The sequence below is a fragment of the Octopus bimaculoides genome, chromosome 2 (assembly GCF_046866305.1).
Source record: "Octopus bimaculoides isolate indiv1 chromosome 2, ASM4686630v1, whole genome shotgun sequence".
Classification (NCBI taxonomy): Eukaryota; Metazoa; Mollusca; class Cephalopoda; order Octopoda; family Octopodidae; genus Octopus; species Octopus bimaculoides.
The window spans coordinates 162,558,483-162,576,574 of record NC_142929.1 but is presented as its reverse complement, the minus strand read 5'-3'; positions in this window follow the sequence as shown (position 1 = coordinate 162,576,574).

Sequence of the window (18,092 nt, the reverse complement as noted above, 5' to 3'; positions counted from 1 at the left end):
AGAAGTTGATGCAGGTGTCATTGCTTTATTCTGAGATCAAATATACTTTGTGTTCGTGTGTTGCCATAAGTAAGATTATTAGACAGAAGATGGAAATATTTTGCACGTATATTAATATAATATCTCTTTTAAAAACCTAATCACAAGGAAGACAATTGTGTCTTTTTTAGATTTTCAGGAATTCCAAGACACCAGGAAGTAAGGAAAAAGTTCTCCTATCTATCTATCTATCTATCTATCTATCTATCTATCTATCTATCTATCTATCTATCTATCTATCTATCTATCTATCTACATACATGATCCCTGTAGTATAAAGCAATAAAGTGTTCCTCTGATGATCCGTTGAGGTAAGCATCCAACTATACTCGGGACATCACGTTTTGGTTCCAAACAACCACAACAGGGAAGCGTACGTTGGAAAAAATATATAAATGTGTGTAACATAACTTCTCAAATAAAACATATATATAAATATATGCACACACACACACACACACACACACACACACACACACACACACACACATACACACACACACACACACACACACACACACACACACACACACACACTAATATATAGAAAGACGCAAATATAAATATATAGATATGAAAATAGACTTATGCACGCATTCTTACGCTTGTGTGTGTGAATGCATGCGAATGTCTACGATCAGATGTGTGCGGTTGCGTGCGATTATTGACATTTACTTCAATGTATGCATCCATACGTGTTTTCGTGTGTCCATTATATACCGCAAATTATGTGAAGAAAATAAATGTTCACTGGAGATAAACTTCAGAAAAAATTCATAAATAAAACAAACCATATTGCTCTAAATATTCCTGCTTATATACTTTTTATTTCGCTAGTATAATTTAAGTTGCCAATATTTGTTTGGTCGTTACATTTAATAGTTTCTTACTCATCTATGTAAAAGCAAGTAACCGTCATTTTAAAGATTACATTTAAGATGTAGTTTCATTCAAAACATTAAGATTCAACCAGAAGTATTTGATTTTTTTCTCCTGCTTCTTTTTCTCATTTAAACTACTCTAAATTTGACTAAGATGTACTTAGTTCTTGTGTGTCCATTTAATTCCTATATATATATATATGTATATATATATATATATATATATATATATATATATATATATATATATATATATATATATATATATATATATATATATATGTATATTGTATGCGTATATGTGTGTGTGTGTTTATATGAGATTGATAAAGCTTGTACGATAAGAACTTTATCGAATGTCTGCTTATCGATTTCTCCCCCTCCTCTTCCTTCTTTTCCAGCTGCTATTCTGGTGTTCTTTACATCGCATATCTTTTTTAAACCATGTAAATCACACACTCTATCACCACTCCTCTCTTTATACACATATACACACCCACACACATACATGCACGTATAATATATATATATATATATATATATATATATATATATATATATATCATATACAAGCACACATATATATATATATGATTATATATATACGTTGTTATATATATATATAAGATTATATATATATGTGATTATATATATATGTACATACAACACACGATATACATATATTTGTATGCTTGTGTGTATTCAATGCATACACATGTGTGTATGTATGTAGGACTAAAACTTCAATATCAAGATCAGGTGAGAAAAAAACTATTGTGACAAATTTCTTACGTTCTAGTCACGTTCTTAAGTGAGATTTACAAGGGTTGCAATTTCAAGAGAAATGGAGACAGAGAATAGAAAACACCCACTAAAGTAGTAACTATTCCGGATATTTGTAACTGTGTGATAGTCGCTGCTGTTGTATTCAGACTTGCACGGTTATATTCGGGAAACATTTTCTTTTCGTATATCTTTCAGAAAAGTGAACGTTGCTGTTCATTATTGACGGCAATCTAATCGATTTTCCTTGTAATTATTGTGTTATTATGATATTTATTATAGCAATCTACATGCATTATATGATATACGATCTTCTTCTTCTTCTTCTTCTTCTTCTTCTTCTTCTTCTTCTTCTTCTTCTTCTTCTTCTTCTTCTTCTTCTTCTTCTTCTTCTTCTTCTTCTTCTTCTTCTTCTTCTTCTTCTTCTTCTTCTTCTTCTTCTTCTTCTTCTTCTTCTTCTTCTTCTTCTTCTTCTTCTTCTTCTTCTTCTTCTTCTTCTTCTTCTTCTTCTTCTTCTTCTTCAAGCAGCGAGTTGGCAGAATCGTTAACACGCCGGGCAAAATGCGTAGCGGCATTTCGTCTGTCAATTTCCACCGAGTTCGAGTTTGCCTTTCATCATATCGGGTTTGACAAAATAAGTACCAGCAGAGCACTATAATCGATATAATCGGCAAGGCCCCTTCCCCAAAGTTTCAGGCCTTGTGCCTATAGTAGAAAGGATAATGATTATTAAGGTGCGGGCTAGCAGTATCGTTAGCACGCCGGGTGAAATGCTCAGCGGCATGTCGTCCGTCACTACGCTCTGAGTTCGAATACCGCCGGGTTCGACTTCGTCTTTCATCCTTTCGAGATCGATGAAAAAGTACCAGTCGAGTACTTGGGTCGATGTAATCGACTTAAATCCTTTCCCAAAATATCAGGCCTTCTACCTATAGCAGAAAGGTTATTATTATTATTATTATTATTATTATTATTATTATTATTATTATTATTATTATTATTATTATAGAAAGGATTGAGGTGACTCCTCCTGAAGATATAGAGTCAAAATTAAAAGAAGAGTGCCATTGTTATCTAGTGAAAGATATTTCGAAATCTTGTGTGTTTTCAACTGGTTCAAAAAATAAATTTGTCAATCTACTTCATTTTGGTTAATATAGAAAGGATTGAGGTGACTCCTCCTGAAGATATAGAGATAACAATGGCACTATTTTTATTATTCTTCAGTAGTTTTATTTTTATAACGTGCTTTCACTTCACTACCGAGCGCAGCTCTGTGCGCCTTGGGTATGTGCTGTGGTTTGCTGTGATGCTCTTATGGTTACTGTATTGAAAGTGTTTTGCGTAGGATGTGTGCAGTGCCTAGTATAACTGTATGTTATATATATTTGTAAGTCCTGGTGCTTTTGTTATGTATTTGTCTGAATATTTTTTTTATTATACCTAAGGCACCTACTATGATAGGAATTGTTTCTGTTTTTAGATTCCACGTTCGAGTTACCTCTATTTCCAGGTCTTTGTATTTTGAAAGTTTTTCCATTTCTTTTAGGGAAACGTTGTCATCTGCTGGTATTGATACATCAATTAGAAAGCATTTATTATTATTATTATTATTATTATCATCATCATCATCATCATCATCGTCGTCATCATCATCATCATTATTATTATTATTATTATTATTATTATTATTATTATTATTGACTTTGCAGAGCTTCTAACGCTGGAGATGTACTACAATATCAGCTGTTCACTACCAGTGAACTAAGGTAGCATCTCTTATTTTTCGAGCACCTTCCGGAGTACTCGTGTAGTTCCAAGCAGTGCTGTTTTCTGCAAGTGCTCCACACTTATTGCAGCCCCTATTTGTTCCATGTATTTCTCAAGATTTTTACTCACTGTTACCAGGGCTCCGACAATTATTGGTACTACTACTAACTTTTACATCGACCACAACTGCTTAACCTCCCATAACCTGTCATATCTCAAAACCTGTCATATCTCACGACTTTTCTTTCTTCCTTTTCGCATACCTTGTTGTTAGCTGGGCATGCTATATCTATGATCCAGCATAATTTGCTTTCTTTCACAATGAAGACTTCCTATTCTCTATCTCATGTTCGCACTGAATCAAAAAATCCCACAGGATCTTTGCATTATCATTTTCGATGATGTCTTCGGGTTCGTGGTCGTACCAATCTTTTGTTCAGTCAAGTCCATACTTGTTGCAAAGTGTCCAATGGACAAGCCTTGCTATATTGTCGTGGCGTCTCTTTTATTCCTTCTCTGCTAGTGGCGTACATTGGCTGGTAATATGCCATACGGTTTCACCATTTTGTCCACAGATTCTGTACTTACCACTTTCTGATATGTTGTCTATACTATATTTTATGTAGTTTGTTCTTAGTGCTTGCTCTTGGGCAGCACAGATTAGAGCCTCTGTTTCCGGTTTAAAATCACTTTTAGTTATCCACAGCTATCTTTATTCTCAGTCTGTCTTATCTTCAACATCTCTATGAAATTGTCCATGCATTCTTTTCTTTATTCACCTATTTTCAGTTACGTTCGTTTTGTTTTCAATTGCTTGTACAGTGCTTTATCTTTGCAATCTTTCATCCTACACAGGACTGACCTTCTTACTTCTAATAATAGCGGTTCTGTGGCATTTTTTACATACCATGCTATGTTGTTTTCTTCTGCTCTAATGCTGTGTTCGCATCAAATAAGTCCTCTTCCCCCTCTTTTTCTTGGAACATACAGTCTGTCTGTGTCACTTTTTGGGCGGAGTGTCCGATATCTAATTATCAACTTCCTTGTCTTTCTGTTTAAGCTGTTTAGTTCGTCTACTGTCAATGCAATTACCCCTACTCCATATCTAAGTAGCGAAACTGCCCAGGTGTTGATAGCTTCAATCTTATTCCGTCCGTTTAATTTCGTCTTAAGGATCAGTCTCAGTCTGTGCAAGTACTCCACCTTAAATTTTTCTGTCATTTCTTTCTCCATCAATTTATCAATTTCCCAAATCCCCAAGTACTTATAGCCCGTCTCTTCTATCTGCTTTATAAGCTCCACCGACGGTATCGATAGCCCGTCCATACATTTGATTTTGCTTCTCTTCAACACTAACACTCCACACTTTCTCAGTCCGAACTCCATTCTGATATCAGCACTGAAAGTATACACCGTATCAACGGGGGAACTGACTTGGGCTTCATCTATACTATAAAGTTTGAGGTCATCCATGAATAACAAATGGTTGACTTTTAGTTGGCAGCTTTTGAATACATACCCAGCTTTTGCTTTCCTCAGAATCAGTGTTAGTGGTATCAAGCGTAGTACAAAGATCAGTGGAGAAAGGCAGTCCCCTTGGAAGATGTCTCTCCTGATTTCTATTGTCCCTAACCTTCTTCCGTATGATGTCAGGCTCGTCCTCCAATTCGCCATACTTTTTCAAAGCAATCGCTCAACATTCGATGCAATACCAAATTGATTCATACATTTCATTAACCAAGAGTGTCGGATCATATCGTACGCCTTACGATAGTCGATCCATGACATGGCTAAGTTACTTTACCTCCTCTTGCTTTTGGGGTGTAGTTCCTTGTTAATTGTCATCACTTTTCTAGTGTTCCTGTCCATTTCTTCAAGCTCGTTCTTTGTCCACCTAACAACACCTGTGCTGTGTCGCATTAAGGAAATAGCCCATGAGTTAATTTCCCTGATCTTTTCTTTTCCATTGAGTCTACTTTCCATAATTAAGTTGGTTCTTGTGAGATATTCTCGACTAAATCTTTCCTTTATTATTATTGTTGTTATTATTATTATACATACATACATACATACATTCATACATACATTCATACATACATACATACATACATACATACATACATACATACATACATACATACTATTCCAATCTAATTTAGGTTACACCCATCTACAATCACAATGTGACACATTGAATAACATTGCATCGTATTAAGTTGCAGACAGGTTATGACAATATGCTGAAGAAGTAAATCTTAACATTTATTGGATTGATATAAGGAGAACGTATTGTTGCAATGCTTAAGGCCAACGAACCTTTAATTTGGATTTGGATTTAATTTGGAAGATGTCTAAATTAAAAAATTAAACTTTTCGGATCATTCCACATGTGGCTAAATATTTGTTACGTTTTTGGTCCCCCCGAGATTATAGATAGGACTTGCTTTCTATATTGTGTCTATGTACAAGCTTTTTATCTCTCTATACTTTTTACTTATATTTCTAATATATTTTTTTTATTCTTTTACATATTTCTAGAGGTATTGTTTTATAGGTTTATCGCTCATATTTTTTTACGCATATTTTTTCTGTGTTCTACCTTCCACCCTGCATTTTTCCTGTGCGTATATAGACGTGTACATGGAACCTTTTGTGCGCGCTTGTGGATGTGTGCGTGTATGCGGATACGTGCATATATAGACGTGTGTGTGTGTGCGTGCATGCGAGAATGTGCGTATATAGACGTGTTTTACCCGCATTGCTTTTTTACACTTTTTTACGCATTTTTCTGTATTTTGCCTTTAGCCCTGTTTTTTCTTGTGTATGTGTGTATGAACCTTTTTTGCGTACGTGTGTATGTGTGCAATCGTGTTGCGTGCATGTGTGTGTGTGTGCGAGCGTGTATGCTGGTATGTATATATATTTTGGCGAATGTGTGGGTAAGCATGTATGTGTTTCAAGTAAGGTTGGATGAAGATATACATATAAGCGCATGTACGTGAGCGTGCGGGCGTGCATGCGTATGTATGGACTGGTGCGTTTACGTGAATACTATGGACATTTTTACTCCCTTAAATTTACTCCCTCCCCTCACTTAGCGGTCGTTTTAATAGCTGTTTTGTCTTAACGGTCAATCACACAGTAATTTCCCTTTGTTGAACGGTCATTTTCATAGCATTCTTTTCGATGGCCAGATAACTTAAGAGATGGTGGCGTAGGTTTCTGCCCCGACATCCAAAACTCGGAGTTTTATCATGGCTACCGAATAATTCTCATATATTATTTACATATATATATATATATATATATATATTCATATATATATGTATGTATATATATATGTATGTATATATATATATATGTATATATATATATATATATATATATATATATATATATATATATGCATGTATGTATGTATATATATATATATAATCTTTTGTTCTTTTATTCTTTTAATTGTTATAGTCATTTGACTGTGGCCATGCTGGAACACCGCCTTTAGTCGAACAAATCGACCCCAAGTCTTATTCTTTGTAAGCCTAGTACTTATTCTATCGTTCTCCTTTGCCACACCGCTAGATTTCGAGGACGTGAACACCCCAACATCTGTTGTCGATCGATAATGGGATAATGGGAGGGGGAGGCGAACAAACACACACATACGCATACAAATATAAATGTATATATATACACAACGAGGTTCTTTCACTTTCCGTCGACCAGATACTCTCACAAGGCTTTGGTCGGCCCGAGGCTATAGTGCAATACAGTAGCCCAAGGTGCGACGCAGTGGTACTAAACCCAGAAGCATGTCATTGGGAAGGAAGCTTCTTACCACACAGCCACGCCTGCTTACACACACACACACACACACACACACACACGTATATATATATATATATATATATATATATATATATATATATATATATATATATATACAAATTAAAATTCAGAAAATGGAGATGCAACATTAATGTAATTCATTAGCTGCAAAAATTCAACAAGTTTTCTTACAGCTGTTTCGATTTTGCCCACAAAAATAAATTCAAATCATTAAAACATATTTTGAGCAAAATCTCGTCAGAGGAGTAGAAAAGACATACTGTTACGTTATTTAGATGCTATTCTAACATCTCTATATACACACAGGCACACATGCGCACACATACACGCATACATAAACAGACAGTTATTTAAGGAATATAACTGTGGAATTAACTTCGGGTGTTTCTTCCTGCATGCCAAAATACGCCTTGGTGTCTCACGCACATCTTATAGTGATTAAAATGACTTTGATTAACAGAGGTTTTTAATGCCGGTCGTAGTCTAAAAACTCCAATAAGATTTCCTAAAATTTGAAAACAGTAAGCAAGCTCGAACTGTATTATAAAACCAACTAAATGAAATTTGGATAATAAAGACGATGCAAATGAGACAAGATCTTAGCTTTGTAAGCATCAGACGACACCAATAAACATGTTCCGATGTTATTAGACTTCCTTATCTAAACCTATTCTTCTCACTTGTAAGATACTCTAACCAATGTATATAGAAACAGAGACGACATAGTATTTATTATGATGAATAACAATAACATGGTGTAGGCATAGTATTGGAGGGAGGATTTATCTTTTTGCATGTTATTTTTAGAATTGAAATACTAATATGTGTGTTTCTTTTTTTTACAACTAACTGCATGAATAATCTCATTTAATCGATGATTTTTCAACGCGTTATTTTATGTGAGATCTGACCATATGGTTTCTTAATATGCAGAACGCTCTCTTGGGCTACATTTAAAATCATTCGCTAGAATAAATAGATGGAAAACATGATCATACTTTTTTTTGTAATGGGTAGGAAATTCAGATCCTGACTTTTGAAATATCCTATTATGAAAATAATAAAAAAAAATATGCAAACGTGGTGAACATACATACATACTTATCTATCTATTTATCAATGTATGTATGTATGTATGTATGTATGTATGTATGTATGTATGTATGTATGTATGTATGTATGTATGTATGTATCTGTCTGTCTATCTATCTATCTATCTATCTATCTATCTATCTATCTATCTATCTATCTATCTATCTATCTATCTATCTATCTATCTATCTATCTATCTATCTACCTTCCTATCTATTTATATGTATACATAGTAGCAAAACATACACGCATATATAATTCTGTTATTAATATCTGATACACAACTATAACTCAAAAGAATCAGGTGACTGTATGTAATGATATAGATTTTTTTTATCAGCCGAAAACATCTATTAGAGAGGAGAGAGAAATACAAAGTAAGAGTTAGTGTAAGGATGCGTGCATGTATGTTTGTGTATAACTGTGTAGTCTGTGTGTATTTGGCTTATGTGTTTGTATTCATGTGTTATACGCATTTATACGTGTTGCTTTTGTGTTTTTAATCAATCTGTTTATTAAAACTATTCGCACATATATAGGGCAACGGCTCACAAAATACCTAGAATACACATATATGAACACTTGCAATGATATTACAAATGGAATTAGAAAACTGGAATATTAATGCAAAATCTGTTGCTTTTGAAGTATACCATGAATTATTCTAAACATTCGCTCATGTTACATTCTAAAGGTTAGAGACTGTGCAGTTTAGTACCGAAAACAGCTGAGCTCTAACCAAAGACTACCAAGTAGGTTAACGTATCCAAAGGATGAACAAAATCTGGTGATAAGTTACTGTAATATTCTGGTGAGGACAAAGAAGAAGAATTGGTGCCACATCCTAGGTAGTCTATATTTTATTGAATTATTTTTCAATCAATCAAAAATCTTGCCCCATTCAATTTATTTTGAATAAAGGCAATGAAACGATCATTTAAAGAAGAAAAAATTGATCGAATAGAAATGTATACTGAATAGCGTATATTTGATTTTGTGATGAGTTAAATTGTCAAGTTCACCAACAAGAATATAAGAAAGAAAACACTCATGGCGAAGTCAAGTTAATGAACGATATGACGTTCGTCCATATCTCGATATGATGCTCATCAATATGGGTAACTATCCTAGTGTTACTCTCCTTACACTTTCGTTATTAATATAAAATTTAAAAAACTGTATAAATACAAATATCCAGATGAAGTTATATATATGCGTGTGTGTATGTGCGTGTGTGTGTGCGTGTGTGCGTGTATGTATGTATATACATACATACATATATATATATATATATATATATATATATATATATATATATATATATGGTCTAATTCAATGATTTAAGCATGCTTGTCAAATGCTATTGAGTTATAGGCTTTGTCAAATGTGTCAGCTAAAGGACTAGAGGAGTGGAGATATGGCAGCTAGATTAAAACAGTGCAATATTCAGGAATTGAATGAGCCCAAATTTCAATCAATGAAAGAAAATCCTATACTTTCAATCATTATCAATAAACATACGTGATTCTTATGAATTGTTGCTGAGGCCGGCGATACTGAGTAGGAGAGTTAACTGAATTTTCTGATATTTCCTATTACGGCACCATTTAGACTATAGACTGTATGAACTATATTTTGCACTCTGCAAATTCAAATTCAAGTCATACGTTTTAACTCTACCTAAGTAAATTCGGGACTACAATTGAGTTGTTTGACCATTAGATATAGCAGAATTTATAAAGCTCTAAAAATGAAGACACATTGAAAATGTAGTACTAGATATAAGAACAGATGTTATGTGCATGCCTAGGAATCTTATCATACTTTTATTCCACTATGATTGGTGTTTCATGCAGAGTGAGTGTATCTAGAAATATATTATTAAACGTGCCTTTTGTTTGTAGAATGGTTGAGTGTAATTTGGGGGAGTGTTCGCTGCCATTTCTGCGCTTATATGAGTATGTATGCATAGATATATGCATGGCATGTATGTGTGTATGTCCATGTGTATATATCAGTTGGTCATTCCGTCTTGCATGCATACTTAGATACATACATAAATATTATAACGTTCATAATTGATAAAGCAATCAAAGAATATCATATCACTCTCAAATGATAAGACATTCAGAGCTTTTCTGTTACAAGGCAATATCCCATCATGCATTGCAGTACAAGTACTGATACCAGCATTTGAGATACCTGACTGGCCTATAGAATAAATCCCCACTTTATATATTAAAACTTGCAAAAGCCTAGCATCAACGGCAAACCTCAGGTTATATAGATAGTCTCTACCTCAAAAAAAAAAAAAAAGGAAGGAAGCAGACAACTTTTGAGTGCCGTGTGGAATTGCATCCTTTAAACAATGGTAACAAAAATATACATATCAACCAAATGATCAAACACGAAATGAATTGCATACTGTGGGTTATCAGTGAACTCAAGAAGCACTCTCTCTTGATGACCTCGCATACGAACCCAGAATTGCAGGACTAGCAAATCTCTGCAATAACTTTGAAGAGAAATACTCTGCATATCACAAGAAAAAGGAAAATGAGAGGTAAGTGTATGTTTCTCTAAACTTGAGGGAGATCATAAAATTTACATGAAGTATAATCTCTTTTAGATATGTGTGGTAGTTACATCACATTACATCTCCAAGTTTATGCTTTGTCAATGCACAGAAGACGATAAAACAGTTAAACTCCCAAGATGTAACAATAAATGTCGATTATGGCGGCTCTATACTATAGAGGATATCAGCAACTGCTAGTTACTACCTCCCATCACAACATAATATTTTTGCGAAAACAGTACACTATGCCATCAGTAGAAAAATATAACTACACATCTGCTGATGATCATTTACATATCAACATAAGTATATTGTTGGTTATTCCTCACAAATCCTCTACCAAGTGCAAATCGTACAGTGCTGGTATAGTTATCTCGGACTGTAAAGATATCATGTATAGTCGTAGATGTTAACTTCCCTAAAGATGTGAATCTCTTTCAAAATCTGTGAGAAGGAGTATATTTATGGATAACTGATTGAAAACCTACAGCTCACGTCTTCTGATTACAAATACCTATTTATATCAATTGGTATTTGTACACTTGATTATGTACATGCTTAAACGATAACAGTAAAGGGTTAGGATTTTTAGGCAGAGAAAGAGGCATTTAACTCGGACTATATAAACACAATCTGTAGGTGGGACAGTGAGAATTTGAAAGACCTCGAAAATTCAACATTTAATACTTGTCATTGTTGTTATAACAAATTCCCCGATAATACTTGTTTCTTTGTTAGAATCAATCTCCTTCCTTCTAGGGATATTCTAATAAATAGAAATAATAACGTATATAAATACATACATACATGCATATATACATGCATACATGTCTACTTACACATGTTCAACATGAGTAGCCAACTAATTGCTGTGGAAAATTGACACTGAATTTGCGATAAGTGCTATCTCTAACATTAACGCGACAAGAATCAACATTGTTATTTCATGATCGTATTCATTGAAACAACACTTTATTCACAGTAATAGAATTCTTCGCCTTAGTCGTGAATTTTTCATGCAGAGACTTACGTCAAAAACAACGGACTTGGACTCGATTATATCAGCAACACCGGAAAAGAGCCAAGATAATCAATATCAAGAAATTAAACGAACATTATTACTTGTAGTTATAGAACAATTGGAATAATGGACTCAATAATGATTTACTTTCCGATAAAATAGCGGGAAAAGATCTCAGCGTCACTTATTCGTAGAGAATGAAGCTACACCAGTCAGAACGTATCTAGAACTAAATTATTTTACAAACACAGTTACGCTAACAAGTAGCATTTGTTGAACACAAAAAAGAGGATTGAGTCTTGTAGTTTTATTTTGAAAACTGATGTATACTTGTATTGTGAAACCTGTCAACAATACAAATAACGCTACAAGAAAGAAAATCTCTTAAAAGAGATGGACAAACACACCTTTAACAAAATGAGTTCATGTTTCTGAACAAACCAGATTGACATCTACGTTAGTGTTTGTTAGTAAGGCTAACCAACCAGACTAAGGCGTCAATCCTTGCATCAACAAATGCAATAATAAGTGTACAATGAACTGAAAGATCGAAGACCACCACACGCGCCCAAAAAATATTCACATATACACTTTGGGAAATCATTCAAGAATATACATGTGTGTGTGTTATTGTGTGTGAATGTATGTGCGTGCGCGCGCCAACGCACGAAAAATTCGCACCTGGAGTCACTCTGTCGCTTCTACTAAATATTAGTAAAACTATATATATGTATATATATATATATATATATATATATATATATATATATATATATATATATATATATATATATACATACCCAACTGTGTACCCTTATTCGTAACTAATCTAGTATATATTCCTTTTTCTGTCCATTACCCAGAAAATCTCTAAATAACTAAGAACTTAACATGGAACTGAACCACCCAAAATTAAAATGCATTACAAGAACTATACTTCAAATAAAGCTTATTGAGAACCCAAGAACTCACCTACTTCAATACACAAATAAACCTGCCAAAACAGTAAAATAATCTTTGACCCAATTAAATAAAATCACGACTTCAGCTAGCAGCTGGCGTGAAGCCGTGGTCAATCATATAATGAGGAGATCGGATTTCAGATTAAAACTAACCTCCACTCGTTTTCTCCTGAACCCTGGCCAATAAACACGTAACTGAAATCCGTTTGCTCCGAGAAAAGCTGGTTGAAAGGCCCTGAATGAAACTTCACAGAAAATTACGTCCTGTTGCATATGCGACTGCACATACTCTGTGCAGTGGAAACTTATGTAGGTCATCATAACCATAAAAATATGCTGTATGACATTGTAAAATACAAGGAAATTAAATTTGAGGATGTACGAGTTTCCATATTGTCTACCGTTATAACTACTGCAGTATACACTCCAGATAAAACTAGCATCCAGTGAAGCGAACACGGAATTACCTATCGGAGGAATTTACAGTTCGAGTGGCAACTCTTTGTAGACATAAAAGTTAAATACTAATCTATGTGGTTAGCGGTAATTTGGAACATAACTGAGAGTTACCGGATAATATATCCATCTAAACTCTGTCTGCCTGTATGTCTGCCTGTATGTCTGCCTGTCTGCCTGTCTGCCTGTCTGTCTGTCTGTCTGTCTGTCTGTCTGTCTGTCTGTCTGTCTCTCTCTCTCTCTGACACACACACACACACACACAAACGTGTGTAATTCAGTAGGTCATATATCCGAAAGCACAATCTAAAACAGCAGTATTATTTAGAAGGTTGCTTGTTATGGCTGTTCAGGGAGTGACCATTGCTTTCACACCTATATAGCGACTGAACGGGTTCAAATAGTCGGAGGCACATAACCTTTTTACTCCCTTTACTTGTAGAGAGATTATGCGCCTTCGTCATTTGGGTCCGATGAGTCGCCTATATAGGTGCGGAACCAATGCTCTGATCGCTCGTAACAAACCGCCTATAACAAACGACCTTCTATATATATATATAAACGTATATGTGTATATGTATGTATGTATAAATATATACACACATATAACAAATACACACACGCACACATTATATATTTATGATTAGACTAATAAGATGTACGAAACATTTAATTATAAGCAGATAATTCTGTTTAAACACATATAAATATTACTCGCTATGTAGGTGTGCACAGAGTACTTTCCGTTTCATAAATATATAAATACTAAAGTAGAATTATGCAACACTGATTATATTCCATAGTTTATATTTTCCTATACAATGTGTTAATACACACCACATTTTATTAATTCTGTTGGAATGACATTTCAGCATACTTAGAAAATATATTTTTATTTTATGTCTTCTATCACTTTAATCGCAACTCATCATTTTATATTTATTCTTTCAATGGAAAAATTAACCAAATTATAGATCTATTACAAGTAATTAAAACAAGTCATAACTTTTTAATGGCATTTAAATTCCGGATCGTTACCTGTGATAGCTGAAAATAATATATGCAAATAAATTGTGCAGATGAAATAAACTTTAACCAAAATAGGTTATGTTCATCGAAGATATATTTCAGAAACTATTCTACTGATTTAATTGCATTAATAATTATTTTCAGATTAAGTATAGAGCCATATATTCATAATCATTTAGTGTAATGTGCGTATGATAATCAACGTAGTATATTTATCTCGGAGAATCTGAGAAAATATATCAACAGAAGTAAATTTATATATGTAAAGATGTATAATTGCATTTCACACAGACCAAAATAATATATTCATTGTGCGCGTATGTATATGTGTGCACATATATGCATATGTGCATATATATATATATATATATATATATATATATATATATAGAGGATATATGTATATATATATATATATATATATATATATATATATATATAAAGGATATATATATATATATATATATATATGTATATGTATGTATGTATATATATACATATAAGTATATATAAAATATATATATATATATATATATATATATATATATATATATATATATATATATATATATATATATATATATATATATACGTTTGTTTTATCAAGTTTCATACTGATTTTCACTTTTAGTTTCCTCGATCTGTTGTGAACATAAAGACATAAAAATGAATAGATTTGTAAACTAGTCGTCTATAATTATAAAATAATATGTGTACATATATAGTTATATATATACATATACATATATATATATATATATATATATATATATATATATATATATATATATATATATATATATATATATATATATATATATATATATATATATATATATATATATATATATTTATATATACACACACACACGCGCGCATATGCACATGTATATACGTACCCAATGTAGTGGACGAACGAATGAAGATTCTCCTAACTTCAGAAAGAGATGGACTCCTGTGGAGCTGGGTCATATAGAACTAAGTGAAACTGTTATATATATATATATATATATATATATATATATATATATATATATATATATATATATATATATATATATATATATATATGATTTTCAATGAATAATTTGCAATTCATTTCCATCGCTTGTGTCATCTGAAATTGAGTGAAGAGGAAATTATCATAAGAGTGGAAGATAAAGTTTGAAAACAAGCAAGCAGCGGAAGGGAAATGGAATGATGTATTTAAAGCAAAATAATAGAAAGAATGGTGAATGATATGGAAATGACAGTGGTATAAGAAACGGAAAGAAATAGCTAGCTATGGGATCGGATGTCTTGCATTATATCTCAGTCCGATCATAGGATTCTGTGTATGTTCGTATGTAATTATGCATGTATTTTATAAGAATCTGTAAGTATGTATATGTACACATCTCTGTTGGAATCTAAATCACTAAATAGACATCTATATGGCTGATAATGTCCCCTTTGTACCCTTTTTCCACTTATAAAAGCAAATTTACTTCTTGGCTTACCTTTAGTTTTAATACCATTATATTATGGGAGTATATCGGCAATTCAAAGTATCCCTTGCAAAATTGTACGCTATTATTTCGTTGTATAAGCCAATGATAACGTCTTTATTTAATCTGTTTTCTCTCACGATTTCGTCTTTTCATCCTGCACATAGGCTTCTATTATTAATCTCGTTCTGTTACTTCTCTCCCTCTCCCATTACATGTCTTTACAATAAAGTGGACAAAAGCAGCATTTCAATTCACTGTTTCTATATTATTCATAGTTTCCATAATTCTATTATAATTCTACTATAATAAAATTATTTTTCATGTTTCTATTGTTATGAATATATTGTATTTTATTCTTCCTGCTTGTCAGAAAATGCAATTTTAATATTATTGTCATATATTCTTTTAAATTATCATTATCATGTATTTGTATTAGTTTCATTGCGTGCTTTCACTGTACTGCCAAGCGCAAATCTGTGTCTTGTGTACGCGCTGTGTTTTGTTTCGGTTTTGTTACTTTTTCTGCATTCAAATTACTGTAGGTAGTTTGTGTACGGTGCGTAACAGTTCTATCTTCTGTACGTTATGCATATTTGTAAGACCTGAGGTTACGGCCATGTATTTGTCTGCATATTCATTTGATCATACTCAAAATGCCAGTGGATAGTTTCAGTTTCAGTTCTCACATCTAGGTTGTCTCTATTTACGGATTTGAATATTTAGATAATTTTTCGATCTCATTTGGAGATAAATTATCATCTGTTGGAGATAATATATCAATTCGAAGGCATTTCTTTTCCTGCTGCTCATAGATAACAATACCTAATCAGTCAAACTTGAGTGTCCAGACGGTTATATCTCAGAGTATAGTTACTTTACCGTCATACAAACATAGACCTTTTCTGGTCTGTCTCTATACCACCTATTTTCAATTGTCATTTCATAATTCTGGCATAAGATCAGCGTATGTAAGCTCCAAGTCTGTCATGCTTATAGATGTAAATATTTTGGGGTTAAAAAAGACACTCAGAGATAATGTTAAGTGCTTCTTCCACATCTCCACATATTCTGGAGTTATTGTATTCTGCTTCCTTGCACTCTGGTGATAGTTTCTGGGAGGAGACTTTAACGCTCTGCCTATATCAAGAAACTTTCCGTCTCTGGTTTGAGTTCCATGCTTCACTTGTGACTTCTACTTGTCCAGTTCCACCCTGGTGAGCGTTTTCTAGAGGCTCTTCTTGCTACCGTTTTAAACAGTATTTTGGGGCCCAATTATAATACAGATAATGTAGATATTAACTATTTCACGATTTGATTTCTCTCATTGTTTCTCCATGTTGTCATCGGCTATTGTAGCCTCTTTTTGTACAGGGTGGAGCATAAAGATCTCCCCCGCTGTGAATGAGTATAAAAACAGAACACCACCAGGCAGGAACAAGTTTATTATGACTCTCTGTGTCATCACAGGTGGTATTGCGTTGATTTCCTCACGAATCCTTTCTTTCAAATCCTCAGAAGTTCGAGGACGGTGTCGGAAAACTTTTTTCTATTTGGTATCCGCAAAGGAAAAAGTCACAAGGTTTCAATCTGGTGACATTGCCGGCCACCCTACGTTTCTCCTCAAAGTTTAGAGAAATTAATGATGAATATGAAAATGGTAGAACCTAAAAAAGAAAGAGAGAAGTTTCTGAGTAGTTAAAGATGAATGCAGAAATGATAAATCTTAGCCTTCCAAATGAAACCTATCCCGCCTCTATACTTCTACTTACGTCCACACAGTGTCTCCTCCAAATGTGAGAGAACTTTATGTCTCACCTTGTTTTTAGTGTCTACTTTACAGATATTAAAGAGTTGCTTTGTTCATGTGCTGTAAACATTTGCATTATTTCTTCATGATTCTGTACCAGAAATTTTTATAGTTGTATGCTTTATACGTTGTAATCGTTTTTCTTTGTTGTATAAAACCCTTACCACCTTTATTACGTGATAAATATAGTCTTTCAATATTAAATTTTTGCTGGTGTTTTTTAAATGCAGTTAATATTTTCTTTGATTTCTTATGTAATCTAGATAGGAGATTTAATGAGCAGTTGAGAGTATTAAAACTAAATTATTACTAGGCGAGTTAAAGTGTTGATACCT